Source organism: Tenrec ecaudatus, chromosome 4, assembly GCF_050624435.1.
Source record: "Tenrec ecaudatus isolate mTenEca1 chromosome 4, mTenEca1.hap1, whole genome shotgun sequence".
NCBI lineage: Eukaryota > Metazoa > Chordata > Mammalia > Afrosoricida > Tenrecidae > Tenrec > Tenrec ecaudatus.
This window is the reverse complement of record NC_134533.1, coordinates 41,756,943-41,770,878: the sequence shown is the minus strand read 5'-3', so window position 1 is coordinate 41,770,878 and position 13,936 is coordinate 41,756,943.

The following is a 13,936-nucleotide window of genomic DNA, read 5'->3' as shown; positions in this document are numbered from 1 at the left end:
GGGTCACGACCCCTTTGGGGTTTGAGCGACCCTTTCACGGGGATTGCCCGATTCATAACAGTAGCAAAATTACAGTTATGAAGTAGCAATGAAAATAATTTTATAGTTGGAGGATCACCACAACATGAGAAACTGCACTAAAGGGTCACGGCATTGGGAAGGTTGAGAACCACTGGCCTAGGTGTATAGTGGGCTAAGCATTTGGGTGCTAACCTAAAGTCTGAGGTTCAAATCCACTAATGTTTCACAGGAAAAAGATGAGCTTTTATACTGCTACTGAGGTTTACAATCCGGCATACCCTGAGGATCAGTTCTGATCTGCTCTATAAAATGGCTTTGAGTTGGAATTGACTCCTTGACAGTGGCTTTGTTTTGTTTATTTTCTTTCAATAGAGAGAACAGGGGCGATGGTGGAAAGGAGCTCTATAAATAAGCTTCTCTAAAAAGCGCACTGCCATCCAGGCCACGCTGACTCCTAGTAACCCTACAGGACAAGGCAAAGCTGCCCCTGTGGATTTCTGAGACCGTAACTTTTTATGGAAGTGGAAAGGCTCATCTTGCTCCCACAGAGTGGATGATGGTTTGAAACAGATGGCTTTGAAGTAAGGAGCCTAGTGCTAACCACTACACCCCAGGGCACCCTTAAATAAGATAAATAAGTGTATCACCAACATATCCTTTCTCTGACCTGAGCATAAGATCTTGCTTGTACCGCATTTTGGATGCAGGTGCATGTCCCATTGAAAGTACTGGCAAACATATAACCTGACCCAAGCCTCCCTGAATCCTAACTCATGTTATGGTGCTGGAAATCTCATATCAGTAGTTTACACATAGAAATGACTCTACTACCTTTTGTGTAGCCTTGTTTCTGAATTAGACTAGGTTGTTTGACAACCGGGCAACACATCATCAATTACCCCATTTAAATCGGCCAATTTAGTTTACTGATTAAATAATTTGCATAACCACCTGCAAATTATCCATTTTAAAATAAACAAATGACACAGTGAAATTAAACCTACCAAACAGAAATGAAGCTTTAAATAAGAGAGAAGAAAAGAAACACACACACACACACAAAATGTACTCCACCATGGAAACAACTAGAAAAATTAGCTTAAGCAGGTTCGTTAAATTACAGATTTGTAAAGTATTTGAATAACTTGACTTTATATATAAAGGAGGTTATCTGACAGCTATTTGTTAAACTAAAAATGTTGATGGCAACATATGTACAAATGAGTTTGATACAATTGATGTATGGATTGTTATAAGAACTCTAAAAGCCCCCATAAAATGATTTATTAATAAGAAAAATTGGGCTGAAATCTTATATTGGATTTAGAATTATTTCCAAAAACAACATGAACATATTTGATTGTGAAATTATTTGAGCCCTTACCTAGTGAATATGAACTGTTTTTGTTTTAATTTCCCAAGTGTGAGTTTATTCTGGGTTTTGCTTTGTAGAGCATCTCTGATCTTTTCATTCAAATCATATTTTTTCATAGACGTTGACTAGCTTATTGACAAGGTAATCAAGTATGTTTTCTTTTCTATATGGGCATTCAGAGCCTTCTAGTTTCTGATTCAATGTCCTTTACAGCATTACCTCCCACTACTCCCCTTCAAATAAGGCCTCTGCTTTGATGTATTGTTTTGTCTTGGTTGCTCTTTCCACATATGATTGTCTTCAAAACTTATCCATTGTGGAAATGTGAGAACACCCAGTCGCATCTCTAGCAAATCTAACTTCAAAGCGATGTATTCTACAGCAGTTCCTCTCAGTGATCCCAAATAAATTAACCACCTGTATTGATATTAACTCCAAATGCAGGGGTGCAAGTGAAGGACTGGGAGTGAGCACAGAGCCAATATGGAATTGCTTACAAGATTTTACTCACAGCCTGTAAATACGCAGTTCAAAAGAAATACAAGATCCAAGATTCAAGCCAGAGTACAATTCTCTAATATCCTTTCTGTTTTTCAGAGGTGTGTAACAAAATTGAGATCATAATATAGCCTGTGTAGAATACCAAATCTACCTGATTTTGAGAATTGGCATTTGCAGATGGAGGACAGGCCATATCAAAATCAACAACTCAATAGGTATATATTTGGGTTTTTAATTCTAATATGAAGATTCTTATACTCTAGTATTCTGCTATTTACTCCATCATTTGACTCAGAGATGACTGAGTATGACCTTCCATAGAAATAAAATACCATGTGTTTGTTCTCCAAAAATAACCCCCAAACAGTTCACTAAGGTGGGATACACACTTAACTTATCTTCCACCTTGAGCCCTGCTTCCTAAATGACTCCTGATACTGTTTAATACTGCTTCAAATCCCAGCTGAAGTGCCAACAATTTCAATCTTCTTTCCAACAACCTTCTTACAAAACCTTAAGATGCCATTGGGTTGCATTCTTTGTTCCTTACGTTCACCTGTCTTTGAAAGTCATCGAAATAAATCTCATTTTCTATTTCTAAGCAGGAAACCCTTAAAAATGAAAAACGTGCCAGCATTGAGTAGGGGGACAGTGAAGAGGTCTGAGGGGCTGGCCCCAGTCCCAACTACTATGTGGACACCTGCCCCTCTCCCAGAAGAATGTATTTCAAAGGACAGCATTGAATCTACAGCTCCAGGAGAAGGACATATCTGATCAGAGCACAGGGAGCAGATGAGGGGGGAGGAGGAGAGAGTGGAGCACATCCTGGCCCACCAGGCCTTGAGGATGATGTTCCTGGTTAGAGCAGCCAGTCCATAGAGAGGACCACATGACCAGCCCTACTATGAGACATGATGTCTCTCACTGATCCATAGCCCTACAGGGGACAACACAGTGTGGGAATTACACCCGATCTGATCCCGCCATACCAAGGCAAAACACTAAGGGGGTACAACAGAACAGCAAGGGAACTGAGCGGCGAAGTCCCAAGGGAATCCTGAAGGTGGACTTTGGGGCCAGGGGGTGGTGCCCCAACAGACTGGACTGGAAAACACTCCTAAAGGCCAACAAACAGTCCTTGAACTAGCTACAAGCTTTTATTTCTTGTTGTATTTTTTGTCATTGTTATTATTGTTTTGCTGTATATTGTTGCTTGGTTTTCCTCTGTCTTGTTTTTGTGCATGTTATTATCTCTGCAAGTCTGTCTAAATAAGATAGGCTGGATGAACAATCTGGAGGAGAAAACAATGAGACCAAACGTTCCGGGGAGACATGGGAGAGGGAGAGGTGGGGGGAAAGGTAGTAATGGTAACAAACCCAGGGACAAACAAACAACAAGTGATCCAAATCAGTGGTGAGGAAGGTGTAGGAAGCCTGGTAGGGTGTGATCAAGGGTAATGTAACCAAGAGGAATTACTGCAACCCAAATGAAAACTGAACATGATAGGGGACAGTCAAAGGAAATAGAGGAAAGATCTAAGTGTCAAAGGGCATTTATATATGTCTAAATAAAGACATGTGCATATGAAAATATATTTATATATGAGGATGGGGAATAGATCTATGTGCATATATTTATAGGTTTAGTATAAAGGTAATAGAAGGACATTGGGCCTCCACTCAAGTACTCTCTCAATGCAAGAACAACTTCTTCTATTAAATTGGCATTCTATGATGCTCACCTTCCTGACACAACCACTGAAGACAAAGTGGGTGAATAAGCAAATATGGTGAAGAAAGCTAATGGTGGTTGGCTATCAAAAGATATAATATCTGGGGCCTTAAAGACTAGGAGGTAAACCAGAAGTCATCTAGTTCAGAAAAAACAAAGCCCACATGGAAGAAGCACACCAGCCTGTGTGATCACAAGGTGCCAAAGAGATCAGTTATCAGGCATCAAAGAACAAAAAATCATATCACTGTGTGCTCACCTCCATGATAAGATCACTGAAGACAAATGGGTGCATAAGCCAATGTGGTGACGAAAGCTAATGGTGCCCGGTGATCAAAAGATATGACGTCTGGAGCCTTGAAGACTTGAAGGTAAATAAGCGAACATCTAGCTCAAAAGCAACAAAGCCCACATGGAAGAAGCACACCAGCCTGTGTGATCACGAGGCATTGATGAGATCAGATATCAGGCATTATCAGAACTAAAATTCTTATCATAGTGAATGAGGTGGGGGGGTGCGGAGTGGAGACCCAATGCCCATTTGTCAGCCACTGGACATCCCCTACAGAAGGGTCTTGGGGAGGAGATGAGCCAGTCAGGGTGCGATATAGCAATGATGGAACATACAACTTTCCTCTAGTTCCTAAATGCTTCCTCTTCCCTGACTCTCATGATCCTAATTCTACCTTACAAATCTGGCTAGATGAGAGGATGTATACTGGTACAGATATGACTGGAAATGCAGGAATTCCAGGGCAGATGATCCCTTCAGGACCAGTGTTGTGAGTGGTGATACTGGGTGGGTAGAAGGAAGGTACATTGGAAAGCACGAACCAATTACAAGGATCTACATGTGACCTCCTCCCTGGAGGACAGACAACAGAAAAGTGGGTGAAGGGAGACATCAGACAGGTCAAGATATGACAAAATAATACTTTATAAATTATCAATTCTTCATGGGGGGGGTGGAGCAGGGAGGGAAGGGAAAAATGAGGAGCTGATGCCAGGGGCTTAAGTGGAGAGGAAATGTTTTGAGAATTATGAGGGCAATGAATATACAAATGTGCTTCACACAATTAATGTATGTATGGATTGTGATGAGTTGTATGAGCTCCTAATAAAATGATTTTTTAAATGAGAAAAAAAAGAAAACAAAACAAACTCTACATCTAAGGTACTTTTAATGTTTTCCTTGTTTGCTGAGCATATGACCTGGCAAAAACGTTATTTAATTACACGGATAAATGAAAGTATTCAGTTACGTCTCATATAGTAGAGTTGAGCATATGGGGTTTAATGTAAGAAATATATTGTTTTGCCATTGGGTAAAAGAACAAAATAGGTGAGAAATAATTTATTTTAGTGGCTTAGTGATTTATTTTAGTGCTTGGATGATAGACATGCCATTTCAGATTCCTATGGATTCTTCTCATCTCTGGACTCTGACCTTTAGTCTCCACCACCATCATAAGAAGAGTCATAGCAAAAACTACAAACATTCTTGGATATCAAAACAATAGGGATCCTTTTAGAGCAAATGTGTATATTGGCCCTAGTGTTGTAAGAGTAGTCTGAGGAGGAAGCATTGTGCTTCAGTAATATATGTAACTAGGCAAAATTTGCCTGTGGAAAATAAAACAATTCCCATTTCCACTTTTCTGAAACCAAATTTCAAAGATCTAGCAAATGAACTCCATTCTGTTCTACTTATGCTCTGACACCGGCCTACCATACAGAAGTCTCTCTCTGACCCTTACTACTCAGAACCATGATAGACCTCATAAGTTATAGGACACAGTACTAACCACTCAGAACCATGAGAGACCTCCAAAGTTATGGGACACAGTATTAAAGATAACCAATCAACCCAAGTTGGACCAACCACAAACTCAGGAGTCGCCGTAATATCCTAACATCTGACCAGCTGCCTATAATTTGGAGTTTGCTTCTTTCTTCTAAGGATACTTCTCAGAAAATTAGGGAATCCCTCTTCCCCTCACTTTATACATATTGGTTCTTAGTACCTCCTTGGGTATGATGCTTTGCTAGAATAACACACAAAACTCATAGAAATTTCTAAAATTATATCGACAGTTTTATTATAGCAAAATTTATACAAAGGAAGAGACTTGAATAATGCTACCCTGAAAGAGTTCCCAATATGGATCCTGCTGTCCTCCCACATACACTGATGTCTTTCACCTAAAAGGAGTCCCAAGTAGCTTCTGTGTCCAGCACATTTATGAGGACTTCAATAAGGAGCCCTTATGGCATAGTGATTACTTACTGGACTGCAAGGTCAGTGGTTCAAAACCACCAATTTCTTCTAGGGAAAACGACCAGGCTTTCTACTCCCATAAAGACTTACTCTCTCAGAAACCCACAGGAGTAGTCATAGCCTGTTCTCGAGAGTTGGTATGTGTTGGCATTGACTCAATGACGGTAAGTGTGGTTTTGCATCGGTAGCCAAAGAGCCCAGATTTCGTGATTCACACATAATAAAAGGTTTGCAATTTGAACCACCAGTCACTCTAAGGGAGAAATAAGTTTTCCCTAAATATTTACAGCTTTGGAAACATTGTGAGGTTCAGTTCTATTCTTTCCTATAGTGTCACCAATTGGAAGGCAACAGTTTTTTATATTGCCTATGGAGTCATGATTGATTTAATCAGTGCATCTCTTGGGTGTTATTACTGATGGGGGCCGTCCAGTTGGCTTATACACACGCCCAGTGCCATGCTCCCAGCTGTTCTAATGTTTGAGCCCACTATGCAACCACTGTGTCTATCCATCTTGTAGATGGTCCCCCTCTTTGTCACTGCCTCACTTCTTGACCCAGCAGGACGTCCTTTTCTCAGGACTGGTCTGTCTCTCCTAATAGCATATCCAAAGTACCTGAGACCAATTCTCACAATCCTTGCCTCTAAGGAGAATTCTGGCTGTACTTCATCCAAGTGAACTTGTTTATTCATTTGTCACTTTCAGTACTTACGCCAGCACCAGAATCCAAAGGCATGCTTTCTTCTTCAATCTTCCATATTCAGTATCCAACTTTCACATGCATATGAGGCAGTTGAAGCGGTCATGGCTTAAGTCAGGCACACTTTAATCCTCAAAGTCACCTCCTTGCATTTCAACACTTTCAGGAGGTCTCGTGCTGGAGATGTACCCACTGCAACATGTCCTTCGATGTCTTGACTGCTGTATCTATGAGTATTTGTTTACAGATTCAAGCAAGATGAAATTCTTTACTACTTAAACTCTTTTTCCATTGACCATGATGTTATCTACTGGTCCGGGTTTGAGCATTTTGGTTTTCTTTTGATAATGTGTAATCTATACTGAAGGTTGTCATTCTTGATCTTCATCATCCAGTGTTTCAAGTTCTCTTCACTATCAGCAAGCAAAGTTGTGTCATCTGTATTGTACACATTGTTATTAGTAAACTTTTCTGCAATCTTTATGTCAAATTCTTCTTCATAGAATCTTCATAAAATCCTCCTCTGTGGTTTTATGATTACAAAGCCCCTCAATTATTTTTATGGTTTAGACTAGTTATCCCTCCTAGGAAACTTCAATGATTTAGAAATTTCAATGGTTTAGACTAGTTATCCCTCCTAGGAAACTTGTTGTTGTAGGTGGTTAAGCTCAAGGATGGTAACCCTGTGGTTGGTGGTTCAAATCCACTAGTCACTTTGCAAGTGAAAGGTGCATTGTCTGCTTCCATGAAGATTTACAGGTTTGGAAATTCAATGGGGCCATTCTACTCTGTCATCTAGGAGAGCTATGAGATAAATTTGTTCAGCCGTTTTTGTGTTTTGTTTTGGATGTTTTGGTAAAGTTATTTCTCTGAAAAGAAGGGCAAAAACAAATTAGGTAACATTGCATTAACCTTACCCTGGAGAGTGCATAATTTTCAAATGGAACTACTTATCAGTGACATAAGGAATACCACTTTTTTCTAAAATTGAAAGAGTAGGAAAGAAAAATCAGGGTGTTTCCTTAGTTTTCTACAAAGTGTGTATCTGTCTTGAAAGGGAAGAGAAGAAATCCAGCTCCAGAGCAGGACTGCTTTCTGCGCACTGAGGCTCCTTGACGCTTGCATACCAGTGTGATGCGCACTGAGGCTCCTTGACGCTTGCTTAGCCAGTGTGATGCGACGAGGCCTCCGCTCCCCAAGCAGGACATGAGGCGGTCGACAACCGCATACCCAGGGTCACAAGGGCGTCTGTGCTCACCTGAGATCCAGGTTCATATCTCTGGGTTCCACATCCGTGCTCTCTAGTTGCCTCTGGCTGAGCATGTATGTTTGCTATTCTTTAATATTAAGGAAAGACAACGACATATTACAGAATGCCTATTTAAGGAGAAAATGGAAACAATTCTGAGACTAAAAGCAGACCGGCCTTGGGAAGAGGTTCTGATGCCAACGAGGTTAATTAAGAGTAGATATTTAATAAAGTTTTCATTAAGACTGTGGAATGGCAACTGTAATCAAATCCCTGAGAAGGGTGAAGTATGCAGGCTCCTACTGTACGGAGGACAGAGTTATTTCTGAAATGAAAACAGTAACATGAGAGATTACAGTTGGACCCATTTCCTGGCACAACAACGTGGTGTTTCCAGATTGCTTTAGAACACCAGTAACCTTACCACAGCTTGAAAATATTATTTAGGATCCACAGACCTGCAGGCAACGTTGGGAATGGACACCGAGGCAGTCAAAGCAGATCTATCTATTCTTAAATTAAAAGTGCTATTACTGTCTTATATGCAGAGTGTCCTAGGGGTCAGATGGCTACACAAGCCCACATTAGAAAACTCACAAAACACATTTGATTTGATTTTTTGAATTAGTTTCTACATGTTATAAAATCACTTGATTGAAGCTACACATAAATTCCATTCTCAGTAATTAAAACTGACTTTTAAAGAATTCATAATTCTAGTAGACAGCACACCCCGATCTATTTCTGATTTATGAGGGCAAGTGGTCTGATACAGTTATTGCCTTGGGGGATTTACATTCTTCAATGCTGGCTAACACACACACACACACACAATCTTGCAGTTAATTCCAACTTAGGCAAGCCTACATGACAGAACACAATTGCCCTATAGGGTCTGCAAAGTGGTCAGTATTTCTAAAATCAGACTGTCCCATGTCTCTCCCCATCTCAGAGCCTCTCCTCTGTTGGAACTACCAGCCTTTGAGTTAGCAGACAAGTGCTTGGCCACCCAAAACAAAACACTAGCTCTGTGCCGTCAGTTTGATTCTGATGCACAGTGACCCTGTAGGCCAGAATAGAACTGTGTCTGTGGATGTCTGAGGCTGTAAATGTGTTCGATAGCAGAATGCCTCACCTTGTCCTGCAGAGCAGTTAGTGGGTTCGAACTGCTGAAATTGAGGCCCACAGCCCTTCGTCTCCCAGTACACCATCAGCGCTCCTTCGATGCTGGAGAGTGGTAATCAAAGAACTTTTTGTTATCAGGGGTTGATCCCTATTTCTGGATACAGCTGGTCAGTGTGTTTCTAAAGAAAAACTGCTGTTGGAATACATATAAAATATATTCTGACTATATATGCACATATATGTGTGTGTGTATTGACAAAATAGCAAGTATTTTAGTCAAGAGAAAAATACAACTTACTTTACAAAAATGTGGAAAGTCTGGATATTTGTCTGAGTAGACAGCTCCTGAAAAATAGATTACATTTAATATTTGGCATATGAACTATGGAGAGATTGAGCTTTTCATCTGAATTAATGCCAGCATCCCTGAAATCTAATACATAATATTGACATTCTGAAATGTTCTCAGAATAAATACCCAGAAGGATGGATGGATGGATGGATGGATGGATGGATGGATGGATGGATGGAAAAATGGACAAAGAGATGAGTTCAAATTCTAGCTTCACTATTTCATAGTGACTACAAAGTAGATGATTTACTTTAACTTCCTAGACACTTAATTATTTTTTAATCATTTTATTAGAGACTCATACAACTCTTATCACAATCCATACATACATCTATTGTGGAAAGCACATCTGTACAGTCATTGCTCTCATCATTCTCAAACATTTGCTCTCCACTTAAGGCCCTGGCATCAGCTCCTCCCACTCCCTCATGAACCCTTGATAATTTATAAATTATTATTTTGTCATATCTTGCCCTGCCTGATGCCTCCCTTCACCCCCTTTTCTGTTGTCCATCTCCCAGGGAGGAGGTGCCATGTAGATACTTGAAATCATTTCCTTCTTTCCAACCCACTCTCCCTCTACACTCCCAGTATTGTCACTCACACCCCTGTCCTGAAGTTATCATCTGCCATGGATTCCCTGTGCTTCCAGTTCCTATCTGTACCAGTGTACATCCTCTGGTCTAGCCAGACTTGCAAGGTAGAATTGGGACCATGATAGTATAGGGAGAGGGGGAGAAACATTTAGGAACTAGAGGAAAGTTGTAGTTTCCATAGGTGGTACATTGCAACTTGACTGGCTCGTCTCCTCCCCTAGACCCCTCTGCAAGGGGATCTCCAGTGGCAGACAGATGGGCTTTGGGTCTCCACTCTGCACTCCCCGCCTCATTCACTATGATAAGATTTTTTTTGTCCTGACTTAATTCTATGGAGAAAAATCATCCAGTCTGTAAAATTAGAGAATTAAATATCATAGATTATTTTATGGCGCTTCATATATTGTAATTAACAAATGGTAGATATTGCTATATAATGCTTAACACTTGAAATTTCCATTTTAAAAAGCAAAATGGTCAAATAATGGCAGCTTCATATGATTTCATATGGTTCCTCTAGTATTATTATTTCAGCAACACTGTGAGAAAAAGTGGAAAAGAGCATTTCACTTGCTCAAGTGGATCAAAGAAGAATTATCGCAATGGAAGGAGATTTTGTATACATATGGGCATTCAGCAACACCTCTGCCTCATAAGCTCACAAGTGGTATTGCGGCAGTGTCCAACATCTCATTAAATAATGGAATAGAAATTTCATAGCAGTATTCAAATATTGAGAATGCTTAGGGAGTAACTATCCATGAATGTGCATTTTGTGTTGATCTTCACTTTTTAATGGCATAGACCACATTAAAATAAGGGGAGCATAGAAAATAATGAACTCAAAAAATCACAATTTGTTTGAGGCCATTTTGTTAAAATTCAACTCTGGATAAGCCATTCAATGACAACAAAAATGATTTATTTATTCCTGGCCATTTTCTTTTTCCAAAAAATATTTTTAAAGCCAGTTTGATATTGTTTGTTTGAAATTTTTCACACCCACAAAAAAATAGTGGAAATATGAAAAGTCTTTATTAATTAATGACAATGATCATGCTGTCTTTTTATGTGCTTTGAAATCTTTATAGTGGTTAGATATTATTGGAGTAATTACTGAGATAATGCAAAGGAGATTCAGGACATAAAAATTTTTTCACTTAAATGTTCTTGATAATGCCTGAATAAGCTATAATTTTCATCACCTCTACCTACACTTTTCAACTCTAATCATGCCATTTATTTATGCTCATCACATCCTTCAAGTAGGAATAGTTTTCAAGCCACAAAAATGAATATGTCCATTGTATGTTTTATTGTAAGTAAGGCATTCTGTGAATTATTGTTTTTATATTTGCTTGCAAAATACAATTTTCCAAGAACTATTCAATGCTAAGTAGACACAATGTACAAGAATCAGCTCCACAAGATGAATATAGATCCTTCAGAGATCATGGGACTTCAATAACCATGCATAAGAGCAACAATCTAGATCTTCGTGGAATCTGACCAAGGACTTTGGATTTTTTTCATGTATTTCTATATTCACTCATTCAATTAAGATATGTTATACTTCCTGCAACTGGGCCTGCAATTGTAAGCAAAAGGACTACAGAGTGTCTGCTTTCATAAATTTGGAATTTGGAGAAGCGAGGCCTGACAATGAATAAATGCTTCAAACGGAGAGAAGTGCTATGCAGAAGTAATGTGCTAGCAAAGGCAACTCTGTCTTCTCTGAATGTTGATGGATTATTTCCCTAAGGGAGTAGTACATTCTCCAAGGGATAATGAATAGGTTAAGGATCTATGTTGGAAAAACTAAAAAGTGAATGGAGAAATTCAGGAAGAACGGAAAGATTTTTCAGAGACCCTGAGGGTGAAAAGCGAATGACTTGTCCTGGACATCTGAAAGGTCACAGTAACTGAAGAGCAAAGGAAACAGAGCTCTCAGATGAGATTAGGAAGGCCATGCTTAGCTGTACTCCTCCCTAGTCTCTACTATGGGGAAGATAGTTTAAATCAAAGAGCAAGAAAAAAATCATCAAAGGCCTTATTTTCATTCAATCAAGAGGGGATGGTAATTTGAAATCCCATAGAGGCACTTGAAAATGAAAGCAGTAGACTGCTGGTGAGTGTATTTAAATTACCAGGATTTTCAAATGTTTTTCATATGGAAGTTGATAAGGTCAATGGAAACCTCAAAAAGGACCCCAAGTTTTTGGCTTGACATAAGGCATGCTTCAAGAGGTGGGATGGGAACCACAAGTTCAAATTAGATATATGTATTTTTTTAAATCACTTTATTGGGGGCTCATACAACTCATCACAATCCATACATACATCAATTGTGTAAAGCACATTTGTACATTCATTGCCCTCATCATTCTCAAAACATTTGCTGTCCACTTAAGCCCTTGGCATCAGCTCCTTATTTTCCCCCTGCCTCCTGCCATCCCCCACCCCCATGAACCCTTGATAATTTATAAATTATTATTTTGTCATTTCATACACTGTCTCACATCTCCCTTCACCCACTTTACTGTTTTCTGTCCCCCAGGGAGGAGGTTATATGTAGATCCCTGTAATTGGTTCCCCCTTTCCACCCCACTCTCCCTCCACCCTCCCAGTATCATCATTCTCACCACTGGTCCTGAAGGGATCAGCTGTCCTGGATTCCCTGTGTTTCCAGTTCCTATATATACAGTGTACATTCTTTGGTCTAACCAATGATAGTGGGGGGTGGAGATGGAGTGGGAGGAATCATTTAGGAACTAGAGGAAAGTTGTATGTTGCATCGTTGCTATACTGCACCATGACTGACTCATCTCCTCCCTATTAGCCTTCCATAAGGGGATGTCCAGTTGCCTACAGATGGGATTTGGGTCCCCACTCTACACTCCCCACTCATTCACAATGATATGATTTTTTTGTTCTTTGATGCCTAATATCTGATCCCTTCGACACCTCGTGATCACACACTGGCATGCTTTTTCCATGTGGGCTTTGTTACTTCTCAGCTAGATGGCTGCTTGTTTACCTTCAAGCCTTTAAGACCCCAGATGCTATATCTTTTTGATAGCCAGGCACTATCAGCTTTCTTCACCACACTTGCTTATGCACCCATTTGTCTTCAGTTATCATATCGGGGAGGTGAGCACACAATGATATGGTTTTTCATTCTTTGATGTCTGATAACTGATCCCTTTGGCACCTCATGATCACACAGGCTGGGTGAACCAAATTGATGGTGAGGAGGGTGTAAGAGGCCTGGTAGGGTTTGATCAAGGGTAATGTCATTGAGAGGAATTACTGAAACCCAAAATGAAAGCTGAACATGATAGTGGGGACAAGAGGAAAGTAAAAGGAAATAGAGGAAAAAGCTAGGAGGCAAAGGGCATTTATAAAGGTCTAAATAAAGGCATGTATATATGTAAATATATTTATATATGAAGATGGGGAAATAGATCTATGTGCATACATTTATAGGTTTAGTATGAAGGTAGCAGATAGACATTGAGCCTCCACTCAAGTACTCCCTCAATGCAAGAACACTTTGTTCTATTAAACTGGCATTCCATGATGCTCACTTTCCCAACACAATTGCTGAAGACAAAGCAGGTACATAAGCAAATGTGGTGAAGAAAGTTGATGGAGCTTGGCTATCAAAAGATATAGCATCTGGGGTTTTAAAGGCTTGAAGCTAAACATGTGGCCATCTAGCTGAGAAGCAACAAAGCCCACATGGAAAAAGATATATGTATTTGGTGTCTACTGAGTCTAATGAGTTTGAGGCATAGTAATTGGTTATGTGCTGGACTCTTGCTGAAAGGAATGTAAATTCCTAACTTTCAATCCAGGTATCAGTCTATAGAAACAATGATAAGGAAAAGACATGAGCAATTTGCAAACTCTAACAATCTCAAAAACTTATTTCAAAACTATCATCAAAGTTTAAATTATGTTCAAATGTATTCTCATGGTGATCTTCGCAAGCACATTAAATGT